The sequence below is a fragment of the Corvus moneduloides genome, chromosome 5 (genome assembly GCF_009650955.1).
Source record: "Corvus moneduloides isolate bCorMon1 chromosome 5, bCorMon1.pri, whole genome shotgun sequence".
Lineage (NCBI taxonomy): Eukaryota > Metazoa > Chordata > Aves > Passeriformes > Corvidae > Corvus > Corvus moneduloides.
In genome coordinates this window covers 60946570-60959111 of record NC_045480.1, presented here as the reverse complement: position 1 = coordinate 60959111, position 12542 = coordinate 60946570, and the positions used below count along the sequence as shown (strand labels likewise).

Here is a 12542-nt window from a genome sequence, read left to right as displayed (position 1 = left end):
GTAAGGAGGAGCTGTTTGAAAGACATAGAGTGCATGGTGCCCAAGAGATCTAGCAAGGGTTTCTGTTGTTTGTGTTTAGCTCTTGGACGACTTCAGTGAAGAGGAGCAACATTTAAGAGTTGTGTGTAGTAGGGTGGCTGTAGCAGTCTGTCATTAAGACTCCTTTTGTGAGGATTCTTCCCTTTGCTCTTGAGTGTGAAGGTGTTTTGAGGGTTGGCATGGAACATAGCATGGTGTTGCACAGAGTGGGGTATCTTCATTTTTTTTTCTCCCCAATTTATTTTTATCTGTCTAAACATGATTAGTTGTTGGGATTATATATTCCCCCTCCACCTCCAGAAAGTTATATTTAAGCTGTGGTGGTGTTTCCTTTGTGCCTGCCACTAGTATCATCTTTCTAGTGTTTCCAAGCTGTGTTACACTGAGTCTTAGGGACAGCAAGAACACCTTGTTACGGTGTTCAACCATGTTCTAAGTTGAAGATGGATGGAATAATAGTCGGTGAAAATTTTTAAGCAGTCTGTGGTGACAAATGACTGTAGGCTTAGGTGTGTCATTTTTGCTGCTTTCTATTGTGAACCTCGGGGGTTGATCTCTGAGAAGGTGAAGTGCATGCCTTACTGCCTTTCCTTCATCCTTCTTGAGCAGGAGGAGGTTAATGGAGATTTCTCTAGGAAGTATGTACTCATTTGGAAGTATGATGAGAATGCTGAGAGTTCGGTTTAGAAATAAAAAGCAAAAGAATCCAGGAATACTGGTGAGGAGAAGAAAGTGTCTAGGTGCTAGAGTTGTGAACTCTACTGGAAACAGATGTGGTACCTTTCTTTACTTCTTCCTGCATGCAGTTCTACAACTCTAGAGTTTGTTTTAGCAGAAGTAGTGAATAAGAAACAGTAATGGAGAAGAGTTTTTTGGAGGGAGCCAGAATCAGAAGGTTTTTACCTGTCTGAAGTTTTTGTTTGTTTGTTTTTTACAAATGGGGCTGACCCTTATGTTGGCTTTTAAGGTCTTGTCTTTGTCAGAGGGAAACATCTGGCTCTTTCATCCTGATCCTACTGTTAAAACAGCTGGAAGTACTTAGACAACATGTTGCCCACATTTGTATTCCTTCTCTCAGATTTTATATACAGCAAAAATATTTTGTTGCCAAAGTTATTTCTCATCCGAGTAGGCAGTGTGGATTGAGATCCAGGCTCCTGCTGGCCTATGGTCCTGACCTCTCACCTCATCTGGCTAAAGACAGGCTTTGACATCACATCCCTTGCAGTGTGTCTGAAAGTGAACCAGGGAGGTAGAGAATGCATGCTAAGCACACATCTCAGCTAGAAAAGGCAGAAAATGTGCTTGGATCACATAATGTTTATGATCTCTTTGGTTTGTTTCCAGCACAGGCAGGATTTTATCTCTGTTGAATGTGGAGTAAGTGCTAGCGCTCAGCTACTGTAATTCCTTTCAACAACAGTTTATATGTAATGTCTTCCTTGACTTCTCTTTGATGTAACATGCAAGTGAGTTTTTTAACATGGCAAAACATGGAGGCAGGGAGGAAAATGGCTGGTTAGGTCTGAATAGGTTTCTGTTGAATACCTGTGCTGTATGTAGGCACAGAAGAAACCTTGTGCTCTTGTAGGGCTTTCATTTTTTAATATTCTGATGACACTAGTGTGGTATGCATGAAGTTGATAAACATAGTTTATCCACAGGGGAATACTTGGAAAATAAATAAGGGGAAAGGAGCTAAGATGGAAGTCTGCATAACGTTTGTATTTCTTTTTCAGAAATAAGATGTACATAAAAGCAAATTTTTATGGTGTTACTTGATCAGTTTTCTTCTTTGCAGGAACCAAGTGGTTTGTGATTGCTGAGATTTTGTTATTCAGCACTTTTTGTGTGATGTCTGGTGAGGGTAGCAGTCAAATTCTATTTGATTTTTTAAGCTCTAGAAAACAGTGAGTACTGAGATATTCAGGCAAAATAAAAAGACACCTAAAACACCTGGTTGAATACCTAGTGGGATGCAGGTCTGGAAATGTTTGTTACAGCAAGCAAATTATTTAAATGACGAGGACAAAGGATTAAAGGCAGCTAAGAGAAGTTATTCAAGTCATAAATTGTATTGTTAGAACTTGATTTAAACTTTTTAGTTTCGGTTCTGAAGAAGTATGTTTGGATAAGAAACAGTTCAAGTTCAGTTGACACTGAAACAAAAACATGTTTTTACAAAAAAACCAACTTATAATGCAAGAGTGCGTTTCTTATAAAATACGTGTTGACTCAATGGACTTTGCATTTTAAAAAACCAAAAAGCTTTTATTCATGTGACGGAGAAAATATTTTTAATTATCTTATGTAATTATACAGATTACCTAAATAAACTCTTCAAGAAATGCCTGTAGATTGGGACTTGAGCGAAAAAGAAAATGTCTGTTAAAATTGATGGTAACTGCTGTGAAGTGTCACGTAGGTTTTTATTGGTCATGCTCAAGCTGGCTGCCCTAATATTACATTTTGAGAAAATAGTTGCAAATGGCATGTTCCAACTCTTTGAGCCAAAGGAAAGCCCTTCAGTGCAGCAGGGAGCTTTATGTAAGCCATGGGTGGGGGTGTTTATGGTGGCTGAAAATTGTTGTCTGAATGACACTTGGATTCTGGAAAATAATAGATGTGGCTGCTGCCAGGGTTCAGTGGTGGGTCATGAAAACGAGGTGACGCAGAGCTCAGCTGTGCCGGCGTCGGCTGAATCAGACGCCGCCTGTGCGTGCAGCGTTCTGGGGAGGAGAAATCACCACCGTGTTTGTTTTGCACTGCAAGTGGAACCACCCGTAACTCCTTGTTGCATTTGTTACTTATGGTGTACTTTTTCATGAGGTAATTGCTACTTGAGGCACTTTTGAAGTGGTCAGGAGCAGACACTGGATACAGAATGGGCAGTTTGGTTCTTCGCTGTGCTGCTTTTCCATTGTGGCTTTGAGCAGCCTCTGCACAGTGTGTGATCTGCAAGTGGGAAAGCCATTAGCCAGAGAGCAAGGTGCTGCCTGTCTGGAGAGGTTCAGGGTGAACTTAGATTGGTTTCAGTGGACAGAGATGGGCAAGGAAGCCTGTAGGCAGCACAGCCACAGAGTACCATATTGCCTGCATGCCACCAGGAGATCCATTGTCCCTGTGGAAAGTCAGGAACCTAGTTCAGATGGAGAGGTGGTGAATGCCCTAAGAAATCATCCTGGAAAGCTAAATCTGAATCTTGTTCATAAAACATAGATCCTTTCCTCCAGGAAAGGTTTAGTTTAACATGCCAGTCAGTATATTTCTCCTTTACTCTGGAGACTTGATTAAGGAGAAAGGTGAGTAAGCTATGCCACCCCCTTGGTACTGACCAGAACAGGTTCTCCTTTCTCAGAACTTGGAACAGGGTTTTTGTCAGAGTAGCTGCAATTTCTGCTTGAGGGCTTGTGTGCCTTCACTAGGCTGGGGGACGTGAAGAGACCGGAGTTGTTTGAGCTGTCTTAGGTGCTTCCAGAGTTTTGCTCTTTGTGACTGGTGGATTCAAAACTAACCTATTTTGTTACTTAGTTTAGTTACATTTCTTTGGAGGATGATGTTTTAGGATATTCAAGGTTGAAAACATCTTCCTTTTTCTCGTTGCTGAAGTACAGATGGTGTGTGCTATTGGTTTTGCAGTCACTTTTGTTAACTGATGACCACAGGGAGAATTAAAGCTTGGGTGATACTGAAGATTGGTTGATGGAAGTAAAGGAGGAGTGCTTTATTTTTTTGGCACCACAGAAGGCGTTTAGTTCTTGTTAACTATGTTTAAACAGGACCTCCTGCTCCCCTCTGTTTATTGGTTTTGAGACTGCAAGCCAAAACAATTCCCTTTGTGCAGATGCTTTCGATAAAGTCTTTCTCAAGCTATTGTGACCCTGGCAAAATATGGAAGTATGATAAATGCAAGGGAATCAGGACTTAGAGACAAGGCATTCCAAATGTACTGTGGGAATACAGATAAACTATAAACTTTTGGTTCAGGATCAAGTAAATGACACGTATGAAGGAGGGTTGCAAGCTGTCTTCAGGGTTGTACTTCCTCATGGCCTTTTTTTACAGTTTTAACTGGAAAAGATGCTGATATTTCCCTTTAATTTCTGCTGAAGGAAGCTTGTGGGTTTTGAGTACTTGTAGTGTAACTTGTAGTGGTCATTTGAGCTTTGAAAATATAGTAAGTGTTAATTAAATTTAGTGCAATCACGGTCTGATCTGATTTGGAGCCTGAGACCTCCATTGTCTGTATTTAAAGATAAAAATCTATCATTTTGAACCTGAGAGGTGGTTGGCTATATAATGAAGTTCTTAATAGAGTGAAATGCAGTTGAAGATAGCTGAAACTGTAGTTCCCTATTTGTTTTAAAGTTTGTACAGTAACTGTTACTATGACAAAATGACCATTTGTTTATTGTCTTAGTTTAAATATTTACTTGCTTCTGTAGAGATAAAATCAAAGTGCTCCCCTTAATTCTTGTGTTTCTGAGTTCCATGGTCCAATTTCTACAGTTTTATGTGTTGTGCACACAGGTAGTATTTGGTTCTGGCTGGTGGCTCCTTATTTTTCCCTGTGAACAGATGAAAGTGGAAGGAGAAGGTTTCATGGTCATGGAGGATGGAATTAGGACAGAAATTCTCTTTAGTTGTTAATGCTGAACTCTTGCACTTGCCAGCAAGTTATTTAAGTTTTTAGAGCATAGAACAACATTGTAGCAAAATGTCTTATTGTTTTAAGCTCTGCAACACCTCTGTGAGCAAGATTTTCACATTAATGCCATCTCCCTTACAAAGCCTTTCAAAGGAACCTGATGCTGTACTGCTTTTTTTACCCAGGTTAATTTCCCCCCACTGAAATATTTTCTGCTCCTTTTAATGTACAAAATAATAAAACAATGAATGATATAAATTGTATTATAAAGTTTTTCCAGTTGCTCTAGGTATGCCTGTACTGTGTAGTGCTGTGGAGTATAGGAACACCTGTACTAATAGTGCCAAATGGGGCTGACTGGGAATCAGAGGTAAAATAATCAGAGGTCTGCCATCTCATGGCTAATTAACCAAGGTGCAGCATTTCACCTAGTTATTTGCCAGGTTCTACAGTGGCTGCTGCTGGGTTTACTGCCTCTACCACCTGCCTTGGGTTAGCTGGAGAACCTTGTTGTGATGGACTCATGGAGTCGTGCTGAAGTGAGCTCAGACTTGAGCACAAGCCTTGTTGGCTTGTGTGTGTGTCCGCTTGCAAATTCTAAGATGAATATTTTATAACTCTGAAAACAAGAGGCAGACAAACTGGGGGAGAGGCCAGGGAAAACTGAACGTTCAGTAGCTTCACAGTTGCTCAGCTGGGTTAGTGTCAATGTAGCTTAGTTCTTATTCCCTGCTGTAATGATGAGAAATCACTTGGTTCCTCAGAGGGATGCTCTGCTGATCACGGGCTGTCAGTGCATTAATTACTGGGCTTGCACTTTGTATTAACTCTTTAGCAGTTCATGTGCTCTCAGTGAGTATAATTTAATCAGAGAAATACTGCTGTGTGTCAGTTTGCTACAGTTCCTTTCCCCAGAGCTATTTAAAAGATTTCTTAGTTTGTGAAAGTCCAGTTGTCATAGGAATGACTCTTCTTTCATTTCAGAACAGCAGAGCTCTGTGACTTTATTGTCACATTTATATTCTAACCTTTTTCTCTTTTACCTAGTGAGAGAGCAACTTTGGTGTTGAAGAGAAATCTCGGAAAGGAATGGGCCCTGTTCTCTTGAAGCTGTTTGCCCTGATCCCAGGAATGCTGTAGAGGTTAGTGACGTGAATGCTGAAGAGCTTTTGTGGAAATTGCCTTTTGATTTGTAATTGGCACACTCTTCAATAAATTCTGTGTGAAGCAGTTCATTTGCCTGTCACAGAAAGGGAGTGAATTCAGGCACTGTCAGAACACAGTCAGCTTAAAATTGCTCTACCCAAACAAAATTTAGGATTCTGTTTATCTGTGTGGATGCTGTGGAAATACATTGCTGGGTGGTCACAGAAAGTTGTGTGGGTATGATGCATGTTTAGAGACAAGCTGTGTTAAACTTGGAGGTTTTAATCAATAGGTTAAAAAAAAAGGGTAAGAATGATCATAATGCATGAGACTGTAGTGCCTGATTCTTCTTTGAGTTTCTCAAGTCTCTCATTTTTGCTTTGAGAGAAGAATACTCCTGATCTTCAGTAGAATTGACAGGCTAGGAAGGGTCCATTCTGTGTCCACACAGAGGTAATGTCATCTCTACTTCTGCCTCAAGTGACTTGTATTTCGGTGTTACATCCTAGTTTATTTGGGTTTGTACAAGCTGTATAGACTGCTTGCTGTGAATGTTTTTCCCCAGAGCCCTGTAGTCCTGCTACAAATATTATGGCCTGCAAGAGGCTTCCTTTTGCAACTAGAACGTTCAGTCTAGTTTACTTCCATGTTTTTTGGAAAGATTAACAAGGATTATGTAGATTTATCACCTAGTGGATTGCTTTTTAATTAATGACGTAAAAAAAGTTTGTATAACTATTAAATTCAGTAAGGCTTGGTTTTGCTGATGAAAAACAAATGTAGTAAGTAAAGTTTGATGAAGCAGTGGGAGGGGGAGAGGGAAGAAGTAGGCCTATTGAAGTGCTCCTAAAGCAAAGAGGTGAATTTCCATAGGAGCAGTTGAGTTAAACTCTATTAAATCTGTCTGGTTTACTGTAAAGGATTCTAATCTTTGTTAGCTTACTTCACTAGCATAGGTGTGTGTGGTGTGGCTACTGAGGAGTAATGTCCAAGCTTTGCTAGGACACCCTTTAACATACACGCCCTTTTGGAGCAAAAAGAAAAACAACCTAATAGAAAAAAGGCTGCAGCATGTCACAGACACAGAAAGTGAAGAGGTGACCCAGTGGGAAAAGACTTCATAGTACAGGGAAATGTTAGTTGGCATCGCTCTTTGAGGCATGGAGATCTCAAAAACTGCAAGTGTTGCCACTTGTTATCAAGAGCTTTAGTCACTGATGTATTCTCATCATCTTTATCTTGATTCATATAAAACTGAGAAGTGTAAAGTGTTCAAGGGGAGGTATCACTTCTAATTTAATAAAAGCATAGGGAAGACAAAAACCCCAAAGCACATCCTTTCATGTGAAATCCTGCACTCTAACATCAATGCTTTCATTCTAGCTCTGTGCTGCTGCTTTTGTTTCCAATGTTTTATTCATTAACAAAAACCACAAACTTGTCCACAGGGGGGTCTGACAGAAATATACCTTTTTTTACCTTAATAGAAAATATCTAGCTCCCTTCAGCCTAGTGTGTTAAGATGGTTTTGAGACATACATATATATATATATATATATATATACATACACACACACACTACTTTATGGAGAATAAAAGAAGATGAAAGGTTCACCTCCTCTCATGTTAAGTCTCCCTCTTGACACTTAGTAAAAGCAGTTGGTTTCAAGCAGTTGAATGCAGTGTATTTTGTGAATCTTTGAAGACTGTCTTGTAAGAATCGTGATCTGCTATTCAGATACTTACGTAGAAAATAGTTCCTTGGCACTTCATGCATCCTGTTCTTCCAGTTCTGAGGACATGCAAGAACTGGCAGAGCTTAGCAGCTTGGTTTTAGGGTTGTGGTTATATTCCTTTCAGACCTGAGCCTGCAATATTTGATTTGGTTGAGCTCTCCATGGGGCCATATTGAGTTTCTCTCCAGCTGTGGCATGACTTACCTGCAGCTACATGGATAATAGTAAAAATTGTGATGCAGTTTATGAGCACATAGGAGATAATGAGATAAGGGAAGACAGCCAACCAACATGAATTTGCCAGGGAGAAAATTGTGTCAAACTGATTAGTTTGCTTCCTTGACAGATGAATTAGATTAGTGCATAAGGGAGGCAAGGGATAGAAGTGATACAAATAGAAATGTATAAGGTTTTGAAGGATGATGTTCTTTTGAGTGTAATATGTGCGGTATTTTGTTTTTTTTAAATGGGATCTTCCTTTAAATTACTATATTGCAGGAGCAAAATTTATTAAAAATGGTTCTGTGGAGCACTTAATAGGGATTCAGGATCACTTGGAAAGGCATTTGAAGTAGGCTTCTATACTAGCTTGTCATGGCTGGATTTGTCAATGACACCCATGATTTAGATTTTAGCACATGGAGTAGAGTTTACTTACGAGATGTGCAGGTGATGTCAGTTTGGGAGCAGACAGAATGGGCAGCTGAGTGTGTTGATATGAAGCTGTTTGTCACTGGGGTAACCTAAGTGTGTGTGTTGGCTTGACCTGACTCACCCTGTGTTTATTTGTTATATCACAGGAGCTCTGTCAGTGTATATAACCTAATTATGCTGAGTTTACTGGGTTGGATGGCCTCGTCCAATGCTCACAGCACAGTTTGTGGTACTTTTCTATCCTTTAGAAAACTGCAGCATTGAAACCTAGAACTTGAGAGGAAGCATTTGTTTATTTGTAGCACTTTCTTTATTCTGCCACAGGGAGAAAATGTATGAGTAGGGAGGAGTGACCATATTTTTTAAGAGCTTTTATAGAATAAGATATAAAATATAGAAATAGTTGTTGTCTTGAGATGGTGTTGGGAGAAGTCTGACATACTGCTTTGTTTTAAATTCCCTATGATAGAAAGGGGTATTTGTTTGCCATGCTTTTGCACACTCAGTGCTCTTCTCATAGTTGTCAGGTTATCATGAAAGATTCATTTTGTGGCTCCCTTAGAGCTAAACACCAATTTTTCACACTGGGTCAGTAATTTTTTGCTAGCAATAGATTAATGCCTGAAACTCCCTTTGACATGTTCCCATCTGTTGGTGATGCCATAGTTTCTTACGGATGTGAAGCATAGTGAGGCAAAAAAAAGTCTCTATTTAGGTTATCTCTGTGGGGATGCTGCTCTCTGTTTCTGTGATCCCTGCTGCTGTTTTCCTGACTTGTTGGGGTATGGCTTTCTCCTTGGTATCCTAGGAAATGTTTTTCTAGCAAAACTACAAATTAAGAAGGTGCACCTTAGCAGCCGAGAGTGGTGCACCAGTGCTGTAATTGGAATAAGAAGAAGCTGTGAAAGTTTCATGCCCGATCTTCCATCCCAGGGAGAGGGGGGATATTGGAAGAGCCACTGCTGATAAGTGATAGCCTGTGAAAGGCAAGCCTTAGGCAGTCCCTTGGAAAGAGTTTTAAGTCCCATGAATTGAAACAAACTGGAGGCACAGTAAACCTAGTTTTAGAGCTTTCCCTTGTTTAATTTTTATTTCAAGAAGCTGCCTGGGAGAAATCTCAAAGGCACATTCCTGTAGATGCAGGAATAACTGCTCAAAGTGCTGGGAGATGAAACTGATGTGCAGCAATTTTTGTAAGTGAGGAAATAGTAGTGCAGACAGGGGCTACCACCTGCCTGTGTTGCAGTGAGAGTATATTAAAAGTACTGTTTGCTCTTCTTCTTTAGTGTTGCTAAAAGGTCACCTTAGGAGAAGACAGAGAAGTAAAATCAAATTAAAAAAAGAAATGAATGATAAAATTGTGAAGGAATATATGGATGTATAAGAGAAGAAGCCTTTGCTGTGATAGTATTGTTGCAATTAAATCCTAGTATTGAGCATTTATTTACCTAATTCTTTCATGTGCCTTTGTTTGTCAACATATTGCGGGGTTTCACTCTGTTTATTGCATTGTGTTTGTCTTAAAAATAAACAAGAGTAATTATCCTCATTCTGTGCGCTGCTTACTGTCAAAGCTGAAAAGAGACACAAAACCAGAGAAAAGGAGTAGCACTGAAAAAAACCTTGTTTTCTCTCCTTGGGGAGCAAGTTCTGTCCCCAGGTTCTTTGCATCCAGAAACAGCCAAACACAGTGCAGATTATCTAGATGAGCCCATACACTTTCACAGATGCACTGCAGAAGCCAGGACTTGCATTAAATAACTGCCCAGTGATTTCTGTAGCTGTAAATGACATTACAGTGCATTTGATAGACAATTACTGTCTTTTTTTTTGTTTTCTTCCTGATGTTTTTTCCTCCAGTAAGGAAGTCCATTTTCCTTAGTGTATTGTGTGTATGTGTAGGTGAATCCAAGGGAAAAACGTGAATAAACTCCATGTCAGTAGTTGTGCTTTTACTATGTGGTTGTTCAAGCTCTTTTCAGGGATAAATTTAGTTAAAAAGCAGTGTCCACTGTGGTCATTTGAGCATCATTCTGGGAGAATTCTTTTTAGAGAACTGCAGCTTCAATCCTAATTTGTTTTCTGTACTCTTGGTTTTTACTAGGAAAAGAGGCAAGTATAGTGGTGAGACATAACATGCAAGTTTGGATAACATAATGGATTTCTTTGGAAAATACTACCACTTCTGAATAGTTGTTATTATTGAAACAAAACACCTGGCAGTTCTAGACTGTATGGTGCTGTGCATGAAAGTAGCATTGCAAGCTAGAATAGTAAGCAGTGTTAAAAAAACCACAACAAAACAACAAACCCTGAAAAGCAAAAAAGTTAAGGAAGAAAATCCACATTGCATCTGATCTAGGTTCTAGTAAGGAGTGTCTCTTGTCCTTTATTTTTTTCCGGAGAATAATTAGTTCTATTGTAACCAGAATTGAAACATACTTACTTTCCTGTGAGATAAGAGAAGCAGGAAAATGTCATCTTGCAAATTAATTTGTAAGCCATGATACATCATTCTCCTTTGCAGTGATTGTGCTGCCGACCAGATGTCTTTTTGCTCGAGCACACACTTTTTCATCTTGATCTGGCACTAGTGTGATTTTGATTTATTCTTTGTGAAGCAGCTGTATCAGTTACTGCGGCCTGTGGATGCAAGGAGGGATCCCTTCCCTTGGTGTCCCAGCCCACCGGGAGGGAGCAGCTGCTCCTCGCTCACAGCCACACCCACCTGGGCGCTGGTACAGTCGGGGCTGTCCGCGCAAAGCTCGGGAGAGCCGCCTGACTGCCACAGGGATGTTTACTAACCAAGGGCTAGCAGTGCCTTGGAGGCACAGGAGCTTGTCTCCTATCTCTAGTACCTTACAAGGGGAGGACTTTGAAACTAAGGTGCTTGCACTGAACTTCAAGAATTCAAGGTGGGATGAGACCTAAATGAATCCCAGCTACTCTTACTTTTTTGTGTGACGCTTCCCCCCCCTAGACTAACATTTAATTCCACAACTAGCGCATGTGATATTGTACCGCTTGTCGTCAGACTTGCTGTTATAGGAAAAACTGTACCAAAGCTGAGATTGAGCAGAGATTTAGTCAAAATCTAGTAATATTTTTGAATAATGTGAATAATGTACCTGTGCATAATTTCCTGTGTTTAGGATGCTGGCTCTAGAGAAATAAGTCAAAAGTAGGTAGTTTACATTTATCATTCTGGCTAAGGAAGAAAATAATTGATTTTAGTTTGTCACATGGGTAGTTTTCAAAATACAGCTAATATGAGCCTTGAGTGCAGTGGTTGTGCTGTGAATCAACCTTGTTACCAAGTTATGTTACACATGTTCTAAGAAATCTAACAAAGTTGGAGAAAATAGCATTAAGGTAGTATTTTCCCTGTCTCTTGAGTGCTATAGGCTTCATTTTTTTCCCTTTGAATAAGAGAAACTCACTTTTGGGGGCATTTCCAGCTGTCCTATTTAATCTTGTAGTACACTGCAAACTGGTGTCGAGAAATCATTTATTCACTGTGAAATATAGCTTTTATTTTGGTACTATTGCCAAGCAGGGCTAGAACATGAGTAATGAAGAGACAAACAAAAATAGTTTTGAAAGTAGTTACAGTAAATAGTAAATATACCAACCCCTTCATTGGCAATCAAAAATAAGCAAAATAAATATGCATTTTCTAAAATGTTGCCTCTTCGCCCCTTTATGAAAGACACCAACTTTAATATACAAGAGTATCTACACCCACTTCGGTCATTTAATAAGTGTGCCATTGAAGAAAATTTTCACTGGAGAACTGCAAGAATGCATTCACTTGAGTAATTAATATTGCTTTAAAAGTCTGCATTTCTAGTCTGCTTTGTAGGTTTGTGTTTTTTCTTGTTAAGTGTTTATTTTATGGGGAGTGTTTTGTCTTTTCTTTACCCTCTTTTATTTTTTCCTATTAAATCCTTTATCTGACACATTCACTGCTGGGGATGGAAACCTTGCAGCTCTGATGGGCTACTTCTAAACCCAAACAGCTCTGTCCTGCCTTGGATCTGTCCCAGGTTTTCTCTGCAGGATAGACTATACCCAGTGTTCTGGGAGCAGCAGTCTTTTGTGTTACCGGGGAGCTAGAGCTGTTTTCTGTAAGGAAAGATTCACAATCTGCTATTTTGTCTTTACTCTTTGCTCCATCTGAGGCTCCTGGGAGGTGTTTCCATGTGCAGTCTGGTGGAGCTGTATCCAAAACCAGGCTGGGAGCCCAAGATGTAATCTAGCTCTGCCTGCAATTCTCAGGTGTTTGAAGCCTGAAGATGAGACTGAGAGGGGTTGAGTTG

General features: G+C 39.8%; 1 protein-coding gene across 9 annotated transcripts in view; it reads left to right on the top strand.

Moving 5' to 3' along the window:
- WDFY3 (WD repeat and FYVE domain containing 3) overlaps positions 1-12542 on the top strand; it is a 154220-nt gene that overhangs the window by 26965 nt on the left and 114713 nt on the right. For 8 of the 9 annotated variants that reach the window (XM_032110495.1, XM_032110502.1, XM_032110500.1 and 5 more), the window contains exon 2: positions 5735-5829. The exons of the other annotated variant lie outside the window; for it this stretch is intronic. The gene's annotated coding sequence lies outside the window, so the exon portion shown is untranslated. The remainder of the gene's footprint in view (positions 1-5734; positions 5830-12542) is intronic. 9 annotated transcript variants of the gene reach the window in all.